Genomic DNA, 18,998 nt, shown 5'->3' on the forward strand with positions numbered 1-18,998 from the left:
TTGACATAAAGCTAAGAAAACTAAAGTTTGCAGAATCTACCTCCTTCCCCTTTATTTATTTTTAAATATTTTAATTTTTCCCCAATTTCCTTCCCTTTTAAAAAAAATGGGTATATTTGCTTGTGTCCAGTTGTGAAGACCCTCTCTAATCCTCCATGATTTCTCAGAAACCATCGATGCATGTCCAAGTTCTTTTCTCTAAGTCCAATAAATCCCTACTGTGTCTACTATAATATAATACAATCAAAGGCAACATTAACTACTCATTCAATGTCTTCACCACACTGTGAGGGAATTGGAAGAGACACAAATGGTGGCAAATTCTAAGCTTAAATTGCTCAGTTGACTGCTATAAGTTCAAGGTATTGAATAGTACATTCTACTAGGCACAACCTTTTGTCATTCTTTTTTCCATGTTAGAGGCTCCTTTTCTGGATAGGCTCCCAAACTTTAGGAATACTGTATTTACTTTATTTCCAGCACATAATGGCCCACACAGAGCATGATTTCTCTTTTTCAGTCACTTAGGCCCCTGGAGAAGTAGAATTTGGGATCCCCCCTCTCCCTTGTCTGCTCCATTTGAAATTCAGTAGACACCTTACATAGTTATCTAATACCCCCTTGTGTGAGATGAAGTTAGGGGTCTGAGTCTGAGATCAGAAAAGGTCTTTATTCTTTCTCATGAGAAAAGGCATTGCCCCTGTTGCTCAAAAAGTGTCTTCCAGGGAGTGCAAAATGTGGAAACTGGAGGGCTTCTCTTGTCTTGATCCTAACTCCGCCCCTAACACCTGTCCTACCTTACCATTGGCTGGTGAGGCAAGCTCACAATCTTTTTAATTGGAGCAGAGCAGTTTCAGTCCTTCATTATGTATTTCCTTTCACCAAATTTGGAAGTGCCCAATCAGAAGTGAACTAGTATGATTTTCTTTCTAATTACCTCATTTTGGGGAAATTATGAGTTACTCACAAAACTGAACTGGTTTACAAAGTATGGAGAAGAGATAGGAATGTAACAGGGAGTTAAAAGAAATGAGGAAACTTCACTGAGTCATCTCTCACATTCCGATGGATTCTTCCCTTAGAGATTTGATTACTAGAGGTTGACTTCAAGGTTTTACCCAGCCTTGGTTAGTTTCGGTCCTTGTCCACACAGTTTGGGTTCCATTCATCCCAGCTCTACTATTCCTGTTTCTTTCATATTTCTTCTCCTTCTCTAGCTGGCTGCTTTCCCCCAAGCTTCCATTCTGCATTTAGTCATTCCAAAGCCTACTAATTGGTTTCCATCACCCAGGTCTCTCCACCCCAAGCCATCCCACACACAGCTTCCAAAGTTAACACTAAAGCACGGATCTGCCTGTGTCACTCCCCTTTTCAAACAATTCCAATTTGCCTCTGGATAAAATACATACTCCCCCATTTGGCATTTAAATGCCATAACCTGGTTCCACCCTACCTTTCCAGGCTTATTACAAATTAATCCCTTGCATTCAATCCATGCTACAGCCAAACTAATCTGCTTGCTCTTCACCCCGCCTCAATCCATCTCCCATCGCCAGGCTGTGCCCCCCCAGGACTAGAATGCATTCCCTTCTCATTTCTACCTCTTAGAATCTCTATCTCTCTTGAAATTTTTCCAGATCCTTTGTTCATGCTGCCTCCCTTTATAGAATGTAAGCTCCTTGAGGTCAGAAACAGTTTTGTTTTGTGTTTTTCTCCAGGGTCTGCTGCATGGTAACCATTTAATACAGGCTTATTAATGCTTAATGAATAATGATTTCCCCTTAAGTCTCTAAACAAGTTTCATTTAAAAGCCGCTTCTCTGAAACTCTGTTTCTATCTATTTCCAATATCATAAACCCACCTGGCCCACTCCACAGGACAGTCTTGGGGTTGGGGTGAGAGGATGGGGGTGTTTCTGTCACACAGTCTTAGCCCTAAACTGATAGCATCCAATAGAGCACTAAAACTCTGTTTTAAAAATATTGATAGGTCCCTTATGCATTTTGGAACTTAATACAAAATTGTCTTCCCTACAGAATACTCCATCTCTCCTCTCTGGTGTTTTTCATTTGCTTATCCCTATATCTGTTCCTTTGATTCAACTTTTCTTTGCCACATTTTCCCCCAAACCCTTTGTCTGTGCAGTAGACAGCAGAATTCCTCAAGATCTGCTTTTACTAACTGAAACACATTCCTGAGCCTGATTCCAAGGACTCTTTGGAAATATTTTCCTCCAACACTCTCTCCCTCCCCCCCCCCCCCCCCCCTTATACATGAATGTTGACCTTTTCTCCAGTAAAGACATAGACTCCAAACTCCCACTTTCTTTCTGCTAGTTCATTTCAGTATCACAGCTTCTCTTGTGAAATACTTATCACCATCACTAGAGACTCCGGGTCCTCTGTAGAGTTACGCTATACACAGGCATCAGAGGAAGCGCCACCTTGCTTGCCCTCTGCATGTTTCCATAGACATAGAATAGATGGATAGGTGCTCTGTGCTGTTAAGGCTCCTCCTCGGGAGGCGTTAGCCCTGTTCAATAGCTTCCTCCACATATTTCACCCCCACACCGCGTTGAAAATGGAAATGCTTCTCTCTGGGATTCTGGCAGCATGACCTCCAGACTATTTTCCTACTGTCAGATGATTTACATACCGATGGGTTTGGGAGATCCTGAAGTGTCATTAGTCCCCCACCCCTCACTTCCATCGCTGCTGCTAATATACTTTTTCCAGATCCCGTGCCTGAATTTCCCTTGACTGGACATAATTCTATCACTCTTCATTATTACTCCCTGAAGGCACACTACAAGCAATTCTGGATTCATGCCTTCTATCATGCAGCCATGGTGCTATAATCATTATTAGTCAGTTCGGTTCTCCCCTTGAGGTCAAGAAGAGTGCTGGCAAAGTGTTCTCCTGGTCAGAAAGTAGAAATGAAGGCTCGTTCTTCCTTTCCCTATCATGATGCAACTGGACATAGGATGAAGTTGCTGGGAATAAGGGCTTAACCAAAAATCTTCACTAGGGCATTAAAGCAAGACTTTTACTTTATTCACTATAAATCTGTACACCGTATATGTGGCCTTAATCATCATTATAATTACCAAGAAACACTTCTGGGAGACCAAATGCCTACATGATGCTGAATTGGGCATGGTCTTTAAGGGGCTGACAATCTATTTGAGAAGACAGAATGTATTTAAATGAATTAACTAATTAATTATAGGTCAGGAACTGTGCTAGGTATTGACACAAGTACAAAAATGAGACAATCCTTGCCCCCAAGGAACTTATATTCTAATGAGGGAGATTATATATATATGTATATATATATATATATATATACACACACCCACATACAAGCATATAAATGCATGTGTTGTATAAACACAAACATGTTTATGCATATACATGCATGTGAATGTGTGTACATGTGTGTATTTATCTTTATCTATCTATTCAACCTAGAGAAGGGAGTTTTTGTCTGGGGGGGAACAGGGATTTTGCACAGAGCCACAAAGTAGTTTATCATCACACTCTTTCTAGTAGCAATGGTAGTATAGATTTGATTACTGGTCTAACACAGTTATCATAGTTTCTTTGTTTAAGCCTAGAAATGGTCCATCAGGTCTATGAGTTACTTCATTTGCTGTTTGAGGAAGTTTATAATAGATGAAAAAGTACAATCACATTGCTCTGAACCCCCAATTAGGAAAATTCTCTCATTTATGTCTATCTCTAGTTAATTTATTTGTGGTTAAGACAAAATTTGGGTTACCAGAAGCATTTGAGTAAAGAAGGGAAGATGGCGGAAGAGCAGGATTTTTCTTGGAACTTCCCTCAGTCCTTGAGGAAGTGGGTGCAACCATCAGTTGCAGCAAATGGAAAAGTCTTGAATGCTGTGGATAAGTTCATTTACCTTGGTAGTATACTTTTCAGGGATATACACATTGATAATGAGGTTGACACATGCCTTGCCAGAGCTAGCTCAGTGTTGGGTAAGCTCCAAAGGAAAGTATGGGACAGAAGAGGTATTAGACTGACTATCAGACTGAAGGTCTGCAGAGCCATTGGGCTGACCTCATTATTGTATGCCTGTGAAACCTGGACACTCTACCAGCACCATGCCAGGAAACTGAATCACCTCCATTTGAATTGCCTTCGGAAGATTCCGAAGATCACCTGGCAGGATCTACCAGACACTGAGATCCTTACTCACACTAAACTTCCAAGTATTCAAATTCCGCTTCACAGCATGCAACTCGAATGTGCTGGCCACGTTGTTCGAAAAAAGACTATTTTGTGGAGAGCTCACACAGGGCAAACACTCACACGGTGGTCAGAAGAAGCGATACAAGGACAGGCTCAAGGCCTCCCTTAAGAACTTTGGAATTGATTGTGTGCCAGGGGAGACACTAACACAGGACCGCACAACATGGTGTGCCCACATCAGAGAAGTTGCTGTGCTTTATGAGCAAAGCAGACTTGAAACAGTTCAAAGGAAATGCAGGATGGACAAATTTAGAGGATCCACCCCAAGTGTTCACATGGATTATTTGTGTTCGAACTGTGGTAGAGCCTTCTGAGCCCATATTGCTCTGATCAGTCACAGTCAGATATATTGAAACTTGACTCTAACATAGTGATGTCGTTTTGGTCCTCCTTAAGAAGGAGAGACAACAACCAACCAACCACAGGTGGTGGAATCAACACTACTTCTACCCACTGCCCCTAGGGCTGATTGCCCTCCTTGATACCCTTCTCTGCCACAGTTCAGTCCTACCTTTTCTCCTTTGTTTCACTGATAGTCCCTAAGCTGCTAGGTCAGATATCCCCATCTCCTGCCTCCCTGGCTGCCAGACTTGGAAATCTCTCCTCCTCCAGCTTTTTTAATGACCAAGGTTCTAAACTGGTCTTCTCTTTTAGAGATGACTCACAAAGTGTGACAGTTCCCTAAACCAATCTGAATCTCTTCTTGTCAACATCACTGTAGTTCATCTAAAGATGTTTCAAACTTAATCTGAAATAGTTTATCTCACTGGATAACGGTATCAGAGCATAGCATCTCATCATTTATTTTAACTAGAAATAGAATAATTAACAGTCCTCCATCCTCACACTGGTAGTAGAAGTAGAGATGGAAAGTGAAAGCAGGGGAGTCTGCAGATGATTAGATGCCCAGATAAGCCCTGGTTCCATAATGGTAGCTGGGTTGCAAAGTGTGGTCTGCTAGACCACAACTAGATGTAGCAGGTAGGTGAGTTGGTATCCACTTGCTTACTAATCAGGACAGATCCACTCATGGACATATCCAAATATAAGTGGATTAATTCCCACAGAGAGGTAAAGCATGATCTCTAGTTGTTTTATCTGAAGGGTACTGTTCCAAGTAGGCAGGGCATATGGTAAGATGTCAGGAGAGATGCTGCCTTTCTAGGGAAAAGATAAATAAATGTGAGAATATAAATAACCAGCATTGTCCTGTAAGATAAGAACCACCTGAGAGCCTAAAAGTAACATATGCCAAAATGTGTGCTTCAAGACTCTGGTATCCCACATGATGAAAATTAGGAGGTCAAAAAGGAAAAAAAAAAAATAATGCTAGCTGTATTGTCCACTTTAAAGCATTTAGTATTGACTTTTATATGTTTCAAAAAAATACTTGCTGTATAGTGATTTTTCAATACAAAAGTAGGCTTAATTTATCAACTTTGTCTCCAAATTTTCCTAACGCTCTTTGCTAATCTATTCGTTGGTAGTTCATAACCTAAGACTCCCTAAATAGCATTCATGGATTCCATCTATATATTTCAACTCCAAAAGTATTATCTGGACCAATTAATTTCAGAAAAGCTATTTTTTAATTTTATTTTTGATTTATGGAATAAAACAAACATTTCCATGACACAGTACAACAAAAAAGAAGATTGTCCATAAAATTGCAAATCTACTTATGTGTGTGTATGTGTGTGTATACACCTGAATGTATTAAGTGTCTACTATGTGCCAAGCAATGAACTAAGTGCTGCAGATACAAAAAGAGGCAAAAGACACAGATGTTTCCTAAATTGTAAGCCTTTTCATAATCAACATGTGAAGTTATTCATGTCATGAGAGCTTATCCTAAGATCAGAGCCTCCCCCCCAAAAAAAGCGTAAAAAAAAAACCTGTCGTCAATCTATCTATGTATCTATCAGTTAATACACACACATTCATACCCCACATATATACAAGGTGTCACAAAAGCTTAGTCTTAAACTCTTAAAGTTTAAAACTGCACTAAGATATCTGGAATACTCTACAGACTATATTTATGGTGCCTGTGTGTATGTGTGTGTAAACATATATAGGTAGATTTATATATGTGTGTATGCATACATATATACCATATATATGGTACATATAATATATGACTATAATAGAATATTGTGCAGTAAGAAACTTTGAATATGAGGAATTCAGAAAGACTTGGGAAGAGTTGTATGAACTGATGCAAAGTGAAATAAGTTGAACCAGAAGATCAACAAATATAATGATTACAACAATGTAAATGAAAAAAAATCCCTAAAAGGAAGTCAAACTCTGAATTTTTTTTTACTAAAGACCCCAAAAATAGATAATGAAGCATACCTGTCTCCTCACAGCATAGAGAAAGGGGAAATCTGTTCATATGGTCATAGTTACTATATTGGAAATTTTTGGTTTTCTTTGCATCATAGGAGGATTCAATCTGAAGGGAGGGTTTCCTTTTAAAATTTATTTATTCCTAGAATGAAACTATAATATAAAGGCAAAAAGCATCAGTAGAACTTTTTTCTTAAAGAAAAACAAAAAATAACATCCATTGATAGGGTAGTTCCTGAGGACCTTCCCTCCTTTGATCCTCATAGACATGACCTACTTAAGCCCCACCAAACACTATCTGCAGAAGGTAGTATCAGTTGTTTAGCTTTCCCTGATCACCACAGATCAATGGTATATACCACTGTTACAATATGTGCTTCAGCCTTGGAGCAACTTGAGAATACAAGTATAAACACAGGAGACAGTGCAAGTATGTGGGGAAACACGTAAGCCTGGGGCACAACCACGAGGTATGTAGACACTCATAGAAGAAACAATACCCAAGTACCAATCCTGAACCACTGAAACTAGGAAGCAAAATGGGGGATGGGGGAATATGGCAAGGGGCAAATGAAAAGGGTGGGGCCTTTTGTAGCAGCCACAATCATTTATTTACAATTGAATTTTAATAATACATTTACAAATAAAAGATATTATAAATAAATTATTAATTCTTGCCAGCATAGACTAATTAACTGGGCATAATTCTGAAGTGGACATATTTTTGAAACCCTTTTTAAAAGCTACCAGGAAAGGTTAATTCAGTCACATTAAGCTTCCAGTGACAAATGGAGTTGTGTTGTATTGCCCCTCCCAGTAGTATTTGCACATTAAACAGGGGAGGATCAGATATTTATAACTAGAATGGCCCTTGAAAGGGAGTCTAGGTCTCATTTCCTAGCCTTAATCCAAAGGAATGAAGTAGTAAAGGTGGAATCCCAAGCATCAATGACTGCCTAATTGAAGAGGTTATGGAATTTGGGGGGGAGAAGATTTTCCCAGCACCTTTCATAAGGCCAGTCCTACAAAAGATAATACCATCCTGCTTGGAGGAGAATAATATTGCCAAAGAGTAGTTTCATCAGAAGACCAGGGTTCATCTGCTGATCCTTTATACCTTTGTAATGTGATCTTGGGCAACACCTATACCTCTCTGAGCCTCAGTTTTCACACCAATAAAATAAAGGAGATAGACAAAATCATCTCTTGAGATCTCACCTAATTCTCTTATGTTTCTATAGACTACCTCAGTAACCTAGGCCATTTTACAATTCAACTCTTCAAACATTGATTAAATGCTAATTATATGTGAAGTACAGAGGTAGGTACTGAAGATACAATTGCAAAGACAAAATCTGACTCTGTCCTCAAGGAACGAGATATCATTTTCAGAACCTTCTGTTGTTCAGTCTAGTCCTATTCCTCATGACTCTGTGGACTGTGGTTCCACACGTCAATACCATAGGAGGGGTTTTCTTGGCAAAGATACTGGTGTTGTTTGTCATTTCCTTCTCCGATGGATTAAGGCAAACAGGGTTAAGTGACTTACCCAGGGTCACACAACTACTAAGTATTTGAGGCTAGATTTGAACTTTGATCTTCTTAACTCCAAGCCCAGCGCTCTATCCACTGAGCCCCCAAACTTTGTCCTTTCAGAACCCTACCTGGGTCATTTTTCTTACATCATGAGATGCTATGTAGTATCTTTTGCAAAACTTGGTGAAGAGGAAATTTGTGTAAACTTATTCAGAAATCATCCTGGAAGAATCCACTCAAATTGTTCTTAGGTTCAGAAGCAGGGCCAGTGGCAAAGGGATTTGGTATCATAACAACTCTGGACTTTCCATAGGGAAAAACATTTGTTTTAATTGTCCAAGTGTAATAGAGTCCACTGCCTTGTCAGATTTAATTGGGGCCTATGGCTGAATTCCATCATTAGAAGGTAACAAAACGTGTATTGGGAGACAGAACACAGATAATGTATTAATCATCTCTTGGCACAAAAAGGGAAAAAGGCTAATTAAGAAGGAATTTGTAGTCTCTGGGAGGTCATGGCACTCCAATATCCAGAAAGTGATAGGAAAGAATGAAGGTGGGTATGTGATGGAGTTTTTCCCCTCCTTTCTTTCTGAGTCAATCAGGTATGGTGGAGGCAAAGGTGTTTGAGTAACACAGCATGTTTCTCAGGAAAGAAGTTATTATTGGATGACGTGGTTTTATTTTACTACCCCCAAACACACCCCAAATTTCAGGGCTTCAAATCCAGTCATCAGTTAGTTAAGTGAGACCAACCTGTGTACAGACTGTAACAAGATAACATTTAATCATGGCTTTAAATAAATAAGGACCTATGGAATCACTGATAGGGTGGAGGCTTTTGGCAAGTAAGGAAGATTCAGAGTATGGTCCAAGGTGCAGCCCTATGTAAAGGACAGCACATCTTGTGTAGATAACAGAAGTGTGATCACAGGACATTCCCTCCCCACCTTTGACCACATGAAATTGACCATTTGCAGTTTCACCTGACTTTAAATAAACTCAGTAGATAGAAAGGATCTGTTTTTCCACAGGAGGTAAATACAGTTTGATTACTCACTTTACAGAAGAATTTTTCACTTTACCAAAGCTGAAGTTTTTGGTGTTTTTGTTTGTTCACTTTGCAAAAGCATTCCCCATAAAGTCAATTAAATAACAGTCTCTATTGGTGAATTTTAAATGTATTTTATTTACATAAATTCCACTTACATCTTAGTTTTTAAGAACATATTTATTGGGAATAGCAATGTATACACACATGTAGGAATGTAATCACAAGGCTATTTATAAACTCCAAGGCAGAGTCTTGAGGATACTCCTTTTTTGAAAGCACAGGAAATGGTAATGTTAAAGGTTAAGTAAGATAGGTAGTTACTTAGAGTACAACTGTTGTGGGGAAGGGGTGGAGTTGGGGATGGGAAGTATGTGACAATCAGCGGCACTTTTAACATTACTTTTTATGAACATATATATTTTTAAGACCAGAGAATTTTGTTTTCTTTGCCCAGTGATATTTATTTTTGTATGTCTTTATGTACTGCATAGTAGAAAGAATACTTTGTAATTCCTCTGTGACCTTGAGAAAGTCATAAGCTTCTCTGGGCCTCAGTTTCCTCATTTATAAAATGAAGAAGTTGGGTTAAATGATCTCTAAGGTTCTTTCCAGGTCTAAGTGGACTTACTATTATATTATGGATTTTATAATTTCAAAGGAGAAACAACATGGCATTGTGGATAGGGACCTGGCCTTAAAAGCAAGAAGACCCAAGGTCAAGTCCCATCCCTGACCCTCAGCAAAGCACTTAACTTCTTAGTGTTCTAGGCACCTCTTCAAAGACTGTATGTAAGTTGTAGAGAAGGTACTAACCTGAATTGGTTTAAAAAAAAAAAAAAGATTTCCTTATCTGGGAGCTTACATTACCAATGAAATCAGAGATTCATTCCCTATCTCTGTGTATTATACAGGAGAATAATTTTTGTATTTTGTCTAGAATTAGAAATTGCCTCACCTCCAAAATGCCATATTCTCTCCTGCTTTGTTATTACCTATCTTTCTCAGTTATCTCTCTGAATTAAATCTCTTTAAAATATAGTTAATTTGGATAGAATCCCATTTTATCAAATACCATAATAACATATAGCTCTATGAGGGAGGGCTTAATTTCAGTGGGACATGGGAAGTAACAGTGAAAGATGGTATTTCTAGAAATAACTGATGTGGAAAAGGTATTACTACTAATGATAATAGTAATCAGTCAATCAATAAGCAATTACTAAGTGCCTACTATATACCTGTGTCTGGGGAGTAAAAACTTGTAAACTTCTCAGAACTGTGTCTTAGAACTTGGTGTCAGTTTTGACTGTTGGCTTCCCTCCCCCTTCTTCCCTCCCCCCTTTCCCTTTCTGTCAATCAGTATTAAGCTCTTAGCCCCTCCCTTCTTCATTTTGGCTTTTGCCAAATAAGGATAGATACATTTGAATTGGCCATACCCTATTTCCTTGTTATTTTTAAGTCCGCCTCCCAGCCACTGAGGTATAGAGGTGGGCTTCCCTGTTATTTACCATTGGAGAAGATTTTCACGATGAGACTTGAGCCCGCCTCTCAGCCAATGAGAGAAGGGACAGCTGGGGGGAGGGGGCTTGACTGTATTAGGATATAAATTCTTGTTCTATCTTTTGTAACAGGACTGCTCTCCCTGATCCGGCATGGAGAGAAATGCCCTCTTCTCCCCGGGGGAAGAGAATAAAATTTCCTGTTTTTATCCTGAGTGTTCTTGATTAAATTTTGAATGTGGTTTTTTATCCCACACACCAGGCTTGGTGCTAAACTCTGGGGCTACAAAGAAAGGCAAAAGATAGTCCCTGCCTTGAGGAACTCACAATCTAATGGGAGGGAGACACCATGCAGAGAGTTGTGTATGGCATGAACAGGAAATAATCAACAAAGGGAAGGCATTGAATTAAGAGATTTTGGAAAAGATCTCTTGTAGAAGGTGGGATTTTAGCTGAGGGGGGAGGAAACTAGGAGGTGAAAATGAGGAGTAAGAGCATTTGAGGCAAGGAGGACAATCAGAAAAAAATGCCTAAAGCTGAGAGATGGTCTGTCTTCTTTAAGGAACAGCAAGGAGACCAATATGGCTGGATCAAAGAGTGCTTGCGGGAGGAGAGGGAATGCAAAGTGTAAGAAGACTGGAAATACAAGGGAGGGGGAAAGGGGCTAAGTTGTGAAGGACTGGTTTCGAAGGCTAAGCAGAGGATTTTGGATTTGATCCTCGAGGTGACAGGGAACTGCTAGAGTTTATTGAGTGGGTGGGAAGAGGACCCACACTTTAGGAAAATCTCATTGGCAGCTGAACGGATGGAGGGGGGAGAAGCTTGTGGCAGGCAGACCTATCAACAGGCTATTTGGAGTCCAAGGTGTGAGGATATAAGATCTAACACTAGAGAGGGGGCATGTAAGAGGAGAGGAGTGTTAAAAAAAAACAATAATAATAATAAATAGTTGTGTCCAAGAAGGTGGTTCTATGTAATAATAACTGACATTTATATAATATTTTAATATCTGCAAATATTTTAGGTAAATATCTCACTAGAGATATAAAAGATGGAACCAAAGACAAGTATCAGATGCTAAATTTGAAGGAGTAGCCAATCCTGGAATCTACGCAGCTAACGTTCAGAAAGGCTGAACTCTGGCATTGAATGTTAAGGACTATAAAATAAAACAACCAAAAAAAAAAAAAGCATTTTGAAAGAGAATTTGCGGTAAAAGTCATTTCTTGGAAAGGATGGGATGCTGCTAATGCCTCATTGAAAAGACAGAATTACTGCAATTTTTCTTTTCTTATTCTCTTTTTTTTGTGTTCTCTTCTCAGGAGAATAATTTTTGGAATGGGAATGATGGAATAAAAATTGTTAGTATGGAGTGGAATCCTGAGACAAGCAAGGAGATGGTCAGGCAGCATCTAATTGCTGTCAGTGAGTTCAAGTCACCAGATCTAGATGAATTCTATCCCAGGGTATTAAAATAACTGGCACATGTGATTGATGAACTGTTGTCAATGATCTTGTAAAATTCTGGAGAATCAAAGGGATGCCATAAGATTGGAGAAGGTTATCCCAATTTTCATGAGAAAAAGAAGTGAGGTAGTTGAGTCTGCAAATTATATTCCAGGAAACTTGACTTTTATTTCTGTCTAAATTATGGAACATATTGTTAAGGGGATTACTTGAGAGTGCTTAGAAAGAGAAGCAGTGATCACTAAAATTCAACATGGTTTCATCAAGATGAGGTTATACCCGATGAACTTCATTTCCATTTCTGACAGGGTTACTAAAGAATACTATAAAAATTATCTGTCAATCTTAATGCTTTGCTTAAATGTCAGCAAAGTATTTGACAAAACATGCTATGTTTAAGAATATAACAGAGAAATATGACCTAGTTTAATACAGTGAAGTAGATTTAAAACTAGACCCAAAGAATGATCCTTAATGGGTCAATATCAGTTTGGAAAAAGGTTTCTTGGTAGAATACCCAAATTCTGTTCTTGGCATTTGCTATTCAATAGTTTGATCAATGGATTGACTGAAATCAGAGGCAGAACGCTTGTCAACTTTCCTGATGACAAGAAACTTGGAGGGATATCTAGTAATTTTTGAGTCTGGACCCAAAGAACAATTTGGAACCAGAAATTTGGAAAAAGCACTAGAATAATGGACCTGATCAAAGAGGAGTAATATTAAAAGAGATAAATGTTAAGCTCTACTTTGGGGTTAAAAAAATAAACTTCACAAGTACAGCAAGAAGGTACAGCTAGGCTCACTAATGACTATTTATTGCATCCAGTTCCAAATCCACTTAACTGTACTAAACTAGCCTGTATTTCTCCATTGCATGCATAAACACAGCATGCTTTGTCAAATACTTTTTGAAATCTAAGCAAAGTTTCTATTCTGATTTTAAAAGGACCTGAGCATTTTGGTGAACTGCAAGCTCAACATGGCCAGGAGTGTAGTGTGGCAACCAAAAACAGACATTAAGCAGCATTAAGAGAGATATAGTTTACAAAATTAGGGAGGCAAGATTTCCACTATCCTCTGCTCTAGTCAGTGTCTCTGAAGTATTGCATTCAGTTCTGAGTATCAAATTGTAGGGAAGATCTGGGCAAGCTGGAATGTTTAGAAAAGGATGATTAGGATGACAAGGTGGGGCAGCTAGGTGATGCAGTTCAAATCTGACCTCAGATACTTACAAGCTGTGTGACCCTGGGCAAGTCACTTAATCCTGTTTGCCTCAGTTTCCCCATCTTTATATGAGTCAGAGAATGAAATGGCAAACCCTTTAGTATCTTTGCCAAGAAAACCCCAAATGGGGTCATGGAGAGTTGAACACGACTGAATCGACTCAATAACAATAAAAGGATGACAAGAGGTCTGGAGAACCCATCATACAGAGGTTGTTAGGAGAAACCGAGAATGTAAGAAGATTTCTGGGGGCTCTGATAACTATTTTCAAGAACTGAAAAGATCGTTATGTGGCAGAGTACGTTGCTGGCCCCAAGAGAGAAAAAATAAGAGCCACAGGGAGAAGTTCCTTGCACAAACTAGGCAGTTAATAATTTTTTTATTTTTTTTATTGTTGAGTCATAGGGAGGCAGATTTAGGAAAAGTTTCCTGGCAGATATTTTCCCAATAGTAGAATAGGCTGTGTCAAAAGACTGTCTGAAGACAGAGGCTAGACAACCCCTTGTGGATTTTATGAAAGTGATTCTTGCTCAGGTATGGGGCAAGATTATACTTTCTCTGAGGCCTTTTCTAACTCTTAGATTCTACTATTTATGTGGTAACCTTGACAACAATCGTGTAAGGAAAATGATAGCTATCATCATCATCACCTCCATTTTACAGATAAGGAAACTCAGGCTTAGAGACATTGAAGGATTCACCAGTGGTAATACAGTTAATAAGTGTCAGAGACAGGACTTGAACTCGTCTTCCCTTACTCCAAGTCTGTATAGTATATGGTGTCTTTTGGGGGGGGGAGGGGAATTTCAAAGACTTTCTGCTGAGTGAGTAAAATTGTAATGGAATTTACCCAAGAGGAAAATAAATGTACAAGTTTAGAAACAGCAGGGTATTTTCCTGATGGAGTCATGCAAATCTGTTATTTTCTCAATGAAACTCCATTCATTTCATTTAGTATTGGTTGAGAGCAAACTGTAATAGTTTAAGTGTTACACGGTTAAATCAAAATACTAGTGACACAACACTAGTGAAAAAACTCACCAACTCTACAAACAGATGATCCTTCCTCTTCTATTCACATTTAGCTTCAAGTAAGAGCTTAGTTACTGTGTATAGCAAATAACCTTGATGCAGCCTAGATTTGGGACAAGGACAACAATCCCACTGATAGATACAAAAGGACAGAGGAGCATTTCCTGATTTATCCATCATGGTCATCTTCACTGGGAGCTCTATTATCTGAGCTCTATGTTCTGTGGTAGGGCCACCTAAGAAGCACCTAAAAGGAATATCATCCTGATACAAGAACCAGACAGAAATATGATGTAAGGGGAATTTGTTTTTTTTTTTTTTTAACGTGAGCCTGGTTTACATAGCAGCGACACAAATACCATTCTGTGTAATGATGTAATGTGTATGCTATGTACATGTTTATTATTTCCTTATAAACAACAGCTGGACAAACACTATGAAGAGTAAGGGGCTTAGGGTGGGCAAGGAACGTGAAGAAAGATGAATTGGAGCAGAAATGTGATAATAGTAAACCTATAACTTCTCTTATGTGTCAAACTACAGATTCCATCAGCTATAATTGGTGTCAAAAAGTCACAGTCCTGCCTTTTTTTCCTTCTAAATCCAGAAAGATGAGAAATGGATATAAAACAGAAATGCTAAGAATCTTTCTTAGGAAACTTTAAACAAATACCTTGATTATTTGGGATCATCAGAAGTTGTATCTTCCACCTCTCCACTACCAAGTTTCCTTACCTCTTTGCAGGTACCATTTTTTTTTAACTGTACAAAATATGTCCACACTTTCTCTTTGGGAGGTGGAGGGAGAGGAGGCGAGGTGGTAGCCATGGATGTTTCATTTCCCATTGGGCTGCACTCTTCTGAAATTCTCTATTATTCCCCAGGAACCTCTTCTTCTTGGATCACATATCCAGGGCAGAATGAGAAGGAGATCTGGGTGACCTACAGTCTAGGAAAAAAATTAGAAAAAGAAATGATAACATGGAAGAAAGATATGTAAAGGGAATTAACAGCTTAGCATACGAGAAACATAACCTTGTCCAAACAACAAACTCCCAGAAAATTAGAATGCACCAAATAGAAACTGATGAGTCCCTGGGCAAGAAGAAACATTAGAACAAAGTCAAAGAAAATTTAAGGTATCTCAAAGCAAAACAGCTGACTGTCAAATAAATCAAGGAGAGAAAAAAAGAATTTAAGTCAGAAGAAGGATTTTTGCCATGGCTTTAGTCTAAAAGAACAAGGGGGAAGAGAATGCCTCTGGATAGTGTATTTGACCCCAGTGCTATATAAACATTGATTCTTTTCCTAAAAAAGAGGGAAATACTAGAATCTGCTGACTTACAAAAAAGGACATCATATTGTTTTAAAATGACAAGTAATCCTTTGGCTTTGCCATTTTACAAAATGAAGTATGGTTGGATACATAAATAGGATTTTTAAAAACTACACAAACCTCCAGGAGATAAGAAGCAAGTCACTGCAATACAGATGTGAGAAACTAAAGTCTTCATGATTGACTCATCACTTAGTTTCCAGAAAAATCAGCAAAAATGGGAGTAGATCTTATATAATCTAAGAAGAATTCATATTTATCAGAATCCCATCATTCAGAAGCTCCTTGACAAAGCAAAGTTTTCTGCTCCTCTTACAGGGTTTTGTTATTCTTCAGGGAGTCACTACTTCTTTCTGACTTATATCTGTCAGTTTTGTTTGGAGAAAAGCATATACTTGAGGCCAGATAATGTTGGTTTCTGTTCCAGAGAAAGTTTCCAATACACCTTTATTCCTGTAATAATCCAGAACAATTTTTGTTTGGGCCTCATAAGCCTTTCGTCTCTTAACAGTTTCTGGTTTATCATCCTCATGCTGTATAAGGGGCTCTCCAGTAATATCATCAATGCCAATTTTTTTTAGGAGGAATGAATTCAGTGTTGTAAACTCGGCCAGAACTCGGGTGAATCCAGTGAGAGTCAAGACGATGCTTAATAATCTCAAAGGGTACATTCAGATCAATAACTGTATCTATCTGGTAAACTTTGTCCAGGGCTTCAGCTTGTGGGACAGTCCTGGGGAAACCATCCAATAACCAGCTACAGTGAGCTAGATTTTTCAGTTCATGCAGGGCCAGCCGGGTCATGACATCATCTGGTATGAGTTTCCCCTGGTCAATGAAGGTCTTTGCAAGCACACCAATTTCTGTTCCCTTATTCATGTTGTCCCGGTGCAGGTCCCTGCTGGAGAGATGCTTCAAGGCGAAGTGTTTGATGATGCGAAAGGACACAGTTCCCTTGCCAGAGACAGGGGGCCCAATGATCACGGCCCTACAGGAGAACATGCCCTACCGACCCCATCTCCGCCAGTCAAGCCTAAGCACCCAGCCACTGGGTTAAGTCTGGTGGGAACCGGGCACCAACTTCTTCTGCCAACCCATAAGTGGGCCCACTTAGTTCAGCAGTCGCTCAGTTGCATCTCAAAGGCCAAGGCAGAACAAGCAGTGAAAGGGTGCAGGCAGAATCACTCAAGGAGAGAAAATTTAAGAATCATTAGACTACCTGAAAGAAAAAAAGCCTAATCTTCTAATTGTATGAAATCATAGAAGAAAATTGCCCAGACTTCTTAGAACAATAGGACAAAGTAAAAACACAAAGAATTCACTGATCTCTTACTGAAAGAAAGCCTCAAATGGAAACAACACATAATAGCTATAAATATTTATCACCTAACCAATACTTGGCAAGACATGACCTACTGGCTAGAATCATTCATTAGAAATTCACTATTTTTCATGAACTGACAGATGACACATCCCCATACTGTAAAAACAAACTTCAAAATGTCCTTGAGGACTCAATCAATAAACCAGACCAGACCATTACCATTGACCAAACTATTGCCCAAAGAGAACATTAATCCCTAAAAACTCAAGAATAACATTTTAATGCCACCACACCAGTAATACCACCATACTAAATACTCATAATCTCCAAGATCCATAAAAATAAGGCTTTCAAAATGTGGAGACCTTGCAAGGAAATCAAAATTATATTGCAACAGGATGACTTCACCATTACCCTATGTGCTACTAGAGCTGTACTGAGGAGGGTGTTTTTAGTGAGCCTACTGGAGCTGATAATTTTATCCAACTATAGATAGCAATTATTTTATAAACCTTCATAATAGACTATAGAATATTAATTACAATAGAATAATTGTAGTATAACTACTTATTCTAGGATTATATATGAGTCTATAAAGCAACATGAGAACATTTTTTCTACAGTAGTACTAGTCATAATTATTGTCAGGAAGAAGAAGGAGGAGGAGGACAAAAAGTGGCGGGCAGGGGGAGGGAGGAAGGAGAAGTCGTAACATATCTCAACAGGTTACAAAAATATATCACCTAGTAAATATCTAGAAAGACACAATTCAAGTGGCTAGAATTATATACCAGAAGTTCATTATTTTTCATAATAGAAAAAAGTTCATCACTACAAATACAAACCCCCAAATATACTTGAGACTTAAACAAATAAATTCCAAATGTACCAGAACATTATCGCAGACAAAAGTGTTACCCCACAATTATCTAAACCCACAAAAATGTAAGAATATCTTTATAGAGTCACTATATCAAACGCACAATCTCCAAACTACATGGAATTAGAAGTTCCCTAATTATAGAGACCTAGCAGAAGAAATAAAAACCATCATGGAACAGGAACATAATCCTTTCTGCAACTAGAGTTGTCCCAAAGATGTTTTCACTGAGTCTACTCCAAATTAACCTACACCCCAATACTTTCATTCAATTACCAATGAAAAATCATTTTATCTACCTGTGTAATACTCCATCAAACATTAAACACAGAGAGCAATCATAGAATAGTGGCTTGTCTTCTGTTCATTTCTGTTTGGACCTCAATAATCATAAAAGAAGAACTAAATTATAATAATGACTGAAAATTATGTAGTGATTTGAAGTTTGAATAGTGATTTTCATTCATTATCTTATTTGTCCCTAACAACAATCCTATAAGGTAGGTCATGAGTCAGCTAGGGAGGTATATTGGATTTGGAGTCAGGAAGACCTTAATTTGAATTCTACCTCAGACATTTACTAATTGTGTGACCCTGGTCAAGTCACTTAAGTTCTCTCAGGCTCAGTTCCCTCATCTGTAAAATGAGGATAATTATGGCACCTAGAGAGAGAGTTCTTTTTTGTTTGTTTGTTTGTTTTTGTTTGGTTTTTGCTTTTTGGAGGGCAATTGGGGTTAAGTGATTTGCCCAAGGTCACATGGCTAGTTTTTGTGTTAAGTGTCTAAGGCCGGATTTGAATTCGGGTCCTCCTGACTCCAGGGCCAGTGCTCTATTCATTGTGCCATCTAGCCACCCCCAGAGAGAGTTCTTATGAGAATCAAATGAGATGATGCCTATAAATCACTTAGCAAACCTTAAAGTGCTGTATAAATGCTAACTAGCTAGCTAGGTGATGGTGGTAGTACTACTAGTAACAGCAACAGTGAAAGAAGAAGAAGAAGAAGAAGAAGAAGAAGA

The 18,998-nt window shown here is 38.6% G+C and overlaps 1 pseudogene; it reads right to left on the minus strand.

Moving 5' to 3' along the window:
• Positions 1 to 15,803: 15,803 nt before the first annotated feature.
• Positions 15,804 to 16,939, minus strand: LOC138173412 (GTP:AMP phosphotransferase AK3, mitochondrial pseudogene; annotated as a pseudogene).
• Positions 16,940 to 18,998: the final 2,059 nt, after the last annotated feature.

The sequence above is a fragment of the Petaurus breviceps genome, unplaced genomic scaffold (assembly GCF_028583685.1).
Source record: "Petaurus breviceps papuanus isolate PSGF00001 unplaced genomic scaffold, PetGlider_PUasm1.0 582, whole genome shotgun sequence".
In the NCBI taxonomy this organism is placed as follows: Eukaryota; Metazoa; Chordata; class Mammalia; order Diprotodontia; family Petauridae; genus Petaurus; species Petaurus breviceps.